At 62.0% G+C, this 8,836-nt stretch overlaps 1 protein-coding gene across 1 annotated transcript in view; it reads right to left on the reverse strand.

Annotated features, from left to right (window-relative positions):
- AHDC1 (AT-hook DNA binding motif containing 1) overlaps nucleotides 1-7,969 on the reverse strand; it is a 129,330-nt gene extending 121,361 nt beyond the window's left edge. The window contains 1 exon segment of the mRNA XM_038758350.1: nucleotides 7,825-7,969. The gene's annotated coding sequence lies outside the window, so the exon portion shown is untranslated.
- Between the last annotated feature and the right edge of the window lie 867 nt (nucleotides 7,970-8,836).

The raw sequence follows: 8,836 nt of genomic DNA on the forward strand, positions 1-8,836 counted from the left end.
TCCCCAGTGGCCCAGCACAGACCATCCAACACCACACTGGGGGTTAGGGATGGACCATCCAAAACCCCTGACTCTCACCTCTCCATCCCTGATTCTCCAGAGTAACCAGCACAGACCATCCAACACCCCGATTCTCCCCAGTGACCCAGCACAGACCATTCCACACCACGCTAAGTGGGGGCATGGACCATCCAACACCGCTAATTCTCCCCCCTCCATCCCTGACTCTCCTCCTGTGTCTCAGCACGAACCATCCTACATCTGACTTCCTCTCTTCAACTCTGACTCTCCCCCAGTGACCCAACCTGGACCATCCAACACCCCTAACTCTCCCCTTTCCATCCCTGACTCTTCCCGTGACCCAGTTCGTACCATCCAAAACCCCTGACTCTTCCCCCGAACATCACCTCCCCTCTTCCTTGCTATTCCGCAACTGGTTCCTGCCAATCCCCGGCTTGCATCCCCGGGCACTGCCCCTTCGGAGGCCACCTCTCCCACTGGGCCTCAGGCCCTTCCTGCCCCACCCTGGCTGGGCCCTAGGGAAGAGAAGTTGTTTGGTTGAGGGACGGCTGGGGGTACCGGGAACTCTTGTTCCTAGGCAAGGCTCAGGCCTCAATCCAGACCCAACCTGCCTTGCCAATGTCTGAGCCTCTGAGGGCAATCCCCCTGGAGGAAATGCCAGAGCCTTGGTGGCCTTGCTTCTCAGATGCCCCCTCCCCTGGGGTAAAGGGTACAGGAGTGTTGGAGTACCAGCTCCAACGGGGCTGGCACAGTTGAGGGCTCTGCAGGGGAGGCTGCTCCCTCTTGTCTTCTGGGCTAGGTTGGTTCACCTCTCTGGGTCAGGGTGGCCCAGGGGGGTCCCTCGAGCCCCAATCTCAGCAGCAGTGGCGGAGGATCCCAGAAAGCTCCCAGCTGGGGCTGGGTCTCTCCAACTCCCTGCCCGCTCTCACCGCCCCACTCGCCAACGGGATATGAAACACTGCAGGAGAAGCAGCCAGTCATCATCAATTCCCCAAGAGGTGCCAGGCATCGCCAGCCCGGCACTGCCTCAGAGCCGAGGGATACTGGCTGATTGCCTCTCCCGTCCCCAGTCCCGGCCCCAACCAGCGATCAACCTGGCCCCCAGCACCTCAGCCTCTGTCCCGTTGCAGAGACAGCGGGCACCCCACGAAAGATTCATCTCCCTAGGGAGCCAGCATCCTTTCCCCAATTTTTCTGCATCCAATTTTCTCCCCCTCGCCAGCCAAAGGCCTGGAATGAGTTGCTCAGCTCAGATGCCCGGTCTAAACAATCAATCAATCGCATTTATCTAGCGCTTACTGTGTGCAGAGCACTGTACTAAGCGCTTGGGAAGTACAAGTTGGCAACATATAGAGACGGTCCCTACCCAACAGTGGGCTCACAGTCTAGAAGACTGTCTAGAAGCTGTCTAGAAACAACTGTCTTGGCTCCTTCCAAGACCCCCCAACCAGAATTCATTCATTCAATCTTCATTCGATCGTCTTAACACTTGCCGTGTGCAAAGCACTGTGCTAAGTGCTTGGGGGAGTACAACAACAACAGAAGCCCCTCTAGCATCTGCCCAGTAGCGCTCAGTGGCCAGGCTCCCCAGAGGATCCAGTTAAACTCTTGCTCCAGCCCCACGGCCCTGACCCCCCAATTCACTGCATGCGACCCCAAGGTCCAGCTTCCCAGGCCTTCTTCACCGGCCCCATTCTACAGGGAGAGAAACTGAGGTTCTGGGGCGGGGGGGGGGGGCAGGCGGATGCATGGCCGGTCCTTGGGCAGATTGGTTTCTGATGGCAGCAGAACAACAGGATGCCCCGAGGGATCAAACCTGAAGGTGGGATAGCGAAATCCAACCCTGACAGGAGCAGCAGGGAGAATCCTGGCTCCACCACTTTGTCTGCTATGTGACTTTGGGCAAGCCACTTCACTACTCTCTGGCTCAGGTACCTCATCTGTAAAATGGGGATTAAGACTGTGAACCCCGTGAGGGACAGGGACTGTGTCCAACCTGATTACCTTGTATCTATCCCAGCGCTTAGAACAGTGCTCGACACATAGTAAGCACTTAATGAATAGCATCATTCATTCATTCAGTCCATCGTATTTATTGAACGCTTACTGTGTGCAGAGCACTGTACTAAGCGCTTGGGAAGTACAAGTTGACAACATATAGAGACGGTCCCTACCCAACAACGGGCTCACAGTCATTGTTATTATAATTATTTTGGGGAGAGACAGAGCTGGTACTGGGGGTTCGGAGCACCCCCCCACCCCCAGGCTCTGCCCACACACAGAGCCCACTCCTTGTCCGAAACCCTCAGGCCCTACTGCCCAGTCACCCTCCCTGTTGGATTTCTGGTGAAGTTGTGCTTCCCTCTCTGCCCGCCTGATTCCCATGGCCAGTCCATCCCCCTCCTTCTTCTTCTCCCCCTCCTTCCTCTTCCCCCAGGCTGGCTCTGGCTGGCTCTCCCTCCCCCGCTCTTGCCTGCCTGAGTCACTCCCTTCTCCCCAGGGCCCAGCTGAGCCCACCTGGTCCCTGCTCTCCCTGCCATAGCGGGGGTCTTTCTGGCCGTGCCCCCTCCCACAAGCCATGTGGCCAGCTCCCCCTCCCACTGCCCACAGGCCGGCCTGTCCGTCGCCACCCATGCTGAGCCAGTCTCCTTGGCCGGCGGCAGTGGTGGCCAGTGACTCTGGGGGCTCTGCCCTTCCCGGGCTGTAGCTGTTAGGCACTGACTGTGCTCTCGATGGGCGCTGGGCACTAAGGCCACTGCCCCAGGGGCCCGGAGGGGCTCCAGTGCCAGTCCTGGATCCACCTTTTCCCATGCCACCACCACCACGGGAGATCCTCGTCTGCCTGCCTGTCTGTTTGCTTGTCTGCCTACCTGCTGGGTAGTCTTCCTGTCTCTCTGCCTGTCAGTCTGCCTGTCTCAGCCTGCCTGCCTGTTAGTCTTCCCATCTCTCTGCCTGCCTGTCAGTCTGCCTGTCCCTTGTCCGCCTGTCTGCCTTTTTCCCTTCCTGCCTCTCTGCCTGCTTGTCAGTCTACCCGCCTCTCTGTCCGTCTCCCCGCTTTCCCATTTGTTTGTCTTCCTGCCAGTCCGTTCTGCCCCCCTGTCTGTCTGTCAGTCTGCCCTCCTGCCTGCCTCCTGCTCCCTCTTTCTGTTCCAGACCGGACCGGGCCCCCAGCTGAGTCGTCCTGGCTCCGGGCCCCAAGCACACAGCCTCTGTAGTTCACTCCCCCCAAACCCCCTTTCCTGTGTCACCCACCTGCTCCGTTCTCCCCCGCCAACCCCCGCTGAGGTTCACTCCCTTCCTCTAACCACCGGGTTTAGGGGCATCTGACTGTATCCTTCCCTCTCACCCCCATGCCTCCATCTGCCTGTGCCCCCTCCCCCAGTCCCAGTGTATACCGCCACCCCCTTCCCCTTGCCAATCCGCCAGGCTGTCTCCCTGGAGGACCAATTTCCTGGCATGTCACAGTGACATCCCCCCACTCCCAGCCTCTCTGCAGTGTCAGCCCCCGGCCCGCCTGGGGGGAACCCGAGTAGGGGGAAAGAGGGGGCAGAGAGAGAGGCCGGGCTCCCTTTCCCCCACCCCTGCATGCCACAGACCCCCCTCCTCCGCCCACTGATGACTCAGACGTCGGAACCCGGGCAGGACCTGGATCTGCCCCATGCTCTCCCTCGGGGGCCAACAGCCCTTCACACCTGCTCGGCTGGGCTGGGAGGGGAGGGTCATGGGCAGAGCGGGGAGCTGACTGCAGTTCTAGGGTGCCAGGGGCAAACCGGGGAGGCCCGAGCATCCCCTCGGGGACCGGGCCTGGTTGACCCCGCTTGCAGCAGGACAAGCAGACCCCCCCACCCCACCCCACCAGCCGGGGAGGTGATTGGCTCTTATAAGCCCCTTCCTCTCCCCCTTCCCCCACCTGCCTCTAAACTAGCCATCAGGGCTGGGGATACAGGAACTCCCTCCTTGCCTCGGCTCCCTGGGGGGCTCTCAGTTGAGCCCAGGATGGAGCCAAGCCGACTGGGGGGAGGTCCCCCAAGTCCCAAATGCCCCATCTCAGTTCTGCCCCCGCCCCCTCCCCACCTGCTCAGCCAGAGGGCTGGGGCCAGGGCCAGGGCAAGGGTGGAGCGGAGCCCGGGGACTGAAAGATCAAGGTCCTGCCCTCCCTGGGCCCAGTTCCCGGGCCCCCGGATGGGGACAGGCAGACCCCCCCCCATGCAGTTCCCACCCACCTGGGCGACTCCGTGCCCCCCACCTTCCCGGACAGACCAGCCCTGGCCACCGGCTCTTGGACTGCACTCTGGTCTCCTGACTCCAGGCTCTATGGCGAAGCCGGGTCACCCCCGGGGAGAGGAAGATCCTTCTACCTCAGCCTTGCCGCTCCCCGTCTATCGCGTTAAAAACTCACAGCGGGCAACTTAAACATGTCACGTTTGTTTCCCTCTGTATCACCTCAAAAGTAATTGCATTAAAAATGGATTCTACTGTGGAAAATAGATATTGACACTCGGGTCAGGCGTAGGGGCACAGGAAGGGCAGGGCAGGTCGCTAGGTGGGGGTCCCAAAGGTGAAGGGCAAGTGAGGTCAGGAGGAATAATAATAATAATAATAATAACGATGACGGCATTCGTTAAGTGCTTACAATGCATCACTCAGTGCTCTAAGCGCTGGGGTAAATACAAACTAATCAGGTTGGCCACAGTCCCTGTCCCACGGGGGGCTCACAGTCTTAATCCCCATTTGACAGATGAGGGAACTGAGGCGCGGAGAAGTGAAGTGACTCGCCCAAGGTCACAGAGTAGCCAAGCGGCAGAGCTGGGATTAGAACCCGGATTCTTCTGAGTCCCAGGCCTGTGCTCCATTCAACCGTATTTACTGAGCGCTTACTGTGTGCAGAGCACTGTACTAAGCTCTTGGGAAGTACAAGTTGGCAACCTATAGAGACGGTCCCTACCCAACAGAAGGCTCACAGTCTAGGGCCATCCCGGGCCCAGCCCCGGCACTGGGAGCAGGGGTGAGCGAGGCCAAGGAAGAAATAGGGAAGGTTGGCAGGGAGGCCCCCCCCCCAGATTGGGCATTACCCGAGGCACTGGGCCTCCGGGGAAGCTCTGCCCTCTGGACTGGACACTGTCCGTGGCACTGGGCCTCCAGAGCAACAGCTTGACTTCTGCCATTTGAGGGCAGGTAACTCCTGCAGGATGTGGAGTGGTGGCTACTGGCCAGAACAGACGAGTGGGTAGGCTCGCCCTCCCCTCTCTTCCCATGCTGCCTGGAAGAAAGGGTGGGATCAGGGACCAGATCCCGCACTCACCCCCAGCCCCCAAAGCGCCTACTGAGTTTCCTTTCCAGTAGCCGGAAACAAACAGACATCTTGGCAGAGGCCGAGCTCGCCGAGCCCGCCGGCGAGGGACGGCCCGTGCTGGCCACCGAACCCCGGGCCGGGGAGCCAGAGAATTCACCGCCTCGCCTCAGGCTCCCCACCCCCATTAGGCCAACACGCATTCACCCACGCGTACCCCACGTGCTACGGCGGCAGCAACCTGGCCACAATGGACAACAGCCCCCTTCGCCTGCGGACGACGCTCTCCAAGGCGGGTCACCAGCTGGCCCCCAGTGATCGCCACCACTTCTCCGGGACCGAGGATCCTTCAGCCGGCAGCGGCGCCCCTCCTCCCCGCCTGGCACATAGAGCGGACCCCTGGGGAGAGGCCTGGCGGAGCCCTGGGCCCAGGAGGAGGGTGGTGAACGGGCACGGATCGCCTTTCCATCACCAGAGTCCCCGGGAGGGGCGGGAAGCCGCTCGGGGGGACCCGGGCCTCAGCAGCCTCCGTCCGGCCTCAACTCCACAGCTTGGGGCCCTGAGAGTCCAGGTCGGAGTGGGCACGCGGGGCCTCCTACCCCCCTACCTCAAGCCTTTCCTGGAGCCGGCGGCCCTGCCCGCCTCGGGGCCTGGCACGGCTCCCGTTGGGGAGCGGGGAGGGCGACGAACCTCGCAGTCTGTTGTGCTGTTACCCCTTCCCCACCCCTGGCCGGGCTCCTCCCTGGCATCCGCTGCCGGTAACCGCCTCCCTGCCCCTGCCCCACCGGTGCCCGCTCGCTGTGCGCCTGGGGGTGGCCAGGGCCACCTCTCCCAGCCTCCAGCCGGCTCAGAAATTCCTGCCCATTTCCTCCCTCTCTCCCCCCACCCGGGCTGATGGGGTGGGGAGGAGGTGGGAATGGGGGGGGGCCTGTTGTCTATGCGCCTCCCCAACGCCTTGGGCAAACTTTACCCAGGGGGTCAATGTGGGTCAGATTGGTGGGGGGCCTCAGGGCTCCTTCCCTCCATCCTGGCCAGCCCCCTGCTGTCCTCCCCAACAGGAAATCACCCTCCCCAAGTCCCCCCCACCAGCCTCAGCCGGGGAAGGTGTGAACTGGGGGGGGGGGGGAGGGTTTTTCATGGAGAAAGGCTCTTCCTTCCGGACCCCGGCCTGACAGCTGCCTGTCACCCGGCGTCCTCAACACAGCCCCGGGGAGTCCAGCACACACGGGGCCTGTCCTGCGCACCGGCTCCCCGCCCGTCCCCGGTGGGGGGATTCATCCCAAGTGCGGCACCTCGCCCCGCTCCCCCCGTCCCAAATCTCCCCGGGGAGACTCCCCCCTGTCCCCCCAGCCCCGTGACTCCGTCGCCGGTTGAACTTTACGGTTTGGGGAGGGGGGGAGAGGCCATTCCGCCGCCCCCTCCTTTCCTTTCCGCGCGGCGCTGGGAAAATCCCGCGGCCCCCCCGCCCCCCGGGGCCTGGCCAAGCCGCCCCCCGCGGCCCCGGGGGCGGAGGGGGCGGCAGGAAATGGGAAAAACGGCCCCCCGCCCCGCGCCGAGCCCCTCCACCAAAACAAAGGAGGCTTCGACGGGGCGGCCGGGCCCGGGCCAGGCCCGAGGGCACGACCGGGGGGCAGGACCGGCCGTCGGGGCTGCAGCAAGTTGGCAGCCGGAGCTGGGCACCGGGCACTCCGGGGGTGGGGGGCACGGGAGACCCGGGGCATGGCACAAAAGAGCCGGGGCGGCCTTAGGCAGGGGGTAGGGGGTCGGCGGACAGGAGGAGCGGGGCGGGAAGCCCCTCGACTCACCCGGCTGCGGCCCGCTGGGTCCCCGGCAGGCTGTCCGTGTCGGGCCGGGGGGTGGGCCGGCCGGGCCCTGGCTGGGGGGGACAGGCACCGGCCTTTCAGCGGCGCCCGCGGCCTGCCCTGACAGCATTTTCCTCCCTCCGCTCCCCTTCTCCTTCGGGCACTCGGCTGGACATGTCGCCCCCCGCCCTCCTTCCCTCTCTCTAGTCCTGTGCCGCACACACACACACACTCACTCACTCACACACCACACACCACACACACAAAGCCCCCCCCTCCCCCTTTTCCAGAAACTGCAAGCCGGGGAGAAATCTCCCACCCCTCTTCCCTGCCGGGTGGGAAAGGGAAACGAGGCCAGGGGGAGCCCAGCCTGGCTGGGTGGCGGGGCCGGTGGGTTTCTCCTTCTTTGCCCCCCACCCGCCAATACACACACACACACACACACACACACTCACTCACCACACACACACATACACACAAAGCCCCCCCCCTCCCCCTTTTCCAGAAACTGCAAGCCTGGGAGAAATCTCCCACCCCTCTTCCCTGCTGGGTGGGAAAGGGAAACGAGGCCAGAGGGAGCCCAGCCTGGCTGGTGGGTTTCTCCTTCTTTGCCCCCCACCCTCCAAAACAAACACACACACACACACACACACACACACACACACCTCTTTCCCCCCACCCCTCCCACTCCCACCCTCTCCCCCAGCCCACCTCCTCCTCTTGTCTTGCCTTTTGGTGTGGCTTTTGTGGGGCTGGAGCTGCCTGTCTCTGGGCGTCTGTCTGGGTGTGTGAGTCCGGCCCGGCTCCCTCCCTTTCCTTCTCCCTGTCTAGCTCGCTCAGCCTCCTTCTCCTTCTCCTCCTCCTCCTCCTCCTCCTCTTCTTCTTCTGGGGCTGCTGCTGCTGCTGCTGCTTCTGCTGCCGCTGCCCCTGCTGTCTGCGAGCTGTGCCTCCCAGCATCCGGAACCCCAGGGACACCCGCCCGCGGAGCACGCCGGGACTTGTAGTTCGGCAGCCGAATAATAATGATAATAATAATAAATAATAATAATTGGCATTTGTTAAGCGCTTACTGTGTGCAAAGCACTGTTCTAAGCGCTGGGGAGGATGCAGGGTGATCAGGTTGTCCCACCTGGGGCTCACAGTCTTAATCCCCATTTTACAGGTGAGGGCACTGAGGCCCAGAGAAGTGAAGTGACTTGCCCAAGATCACACAGCAGACATGTGGCGGAGTCGGGATTCGAACCCATGACCTCTGACTCCAAAGCCCGGGCTCTTTCCACTGAGCCACGCTGCTTCTCTGAATCCTCCTCCTCCTCCTCCTCCCCCTTCTGCCTCCTCTTCCCCCTCCTCTTCCTCCTCCCCCTCCTCCGCCTCCTCCTCCTCCTCCTCCTCCTCCTCCTCCTCCTCCTCCTCCTCCTCTTTGTTAAGCGCTTACTATGTGCAAGGCACTGGGGAGGTTACAAGGTGATCAGATGGTCCCCCGGGGGGCTCACAGTTTTAATAATAATAATAATGATAACAATAATGGCATTTGTTAAGCACTTACTATGTGCAAAGCACTGTTCTAAGCTCTGGGGGGATACAATGGGATCAAGTTGTCCCACATGGGGCTGACAGTCTTAATCCCCATTTTACGGATGAGGTCACTGAGGCCCAGAGAAGTGAAGTGACTTGCCCAAGATCACACAGCAGACATGTGGCGGAGTCGGGATTCGAACCCATG

This window comes from Tachyglossus aculeatus, chromosome 16 (genome assembly GCF_015852505.1).
Source record: "Tachyglossus aculeatus isolate mTacAcu1 chromosome 16, mTacAcu1.pri, whole genome shotgun sequence".
Lineage (NCBI taxonomy): Eukaryota > Metazoa > Chordata > Mammalia > Monotremata > Tachyglossidae > Tachyglossus > Tachyglossus aculeatus.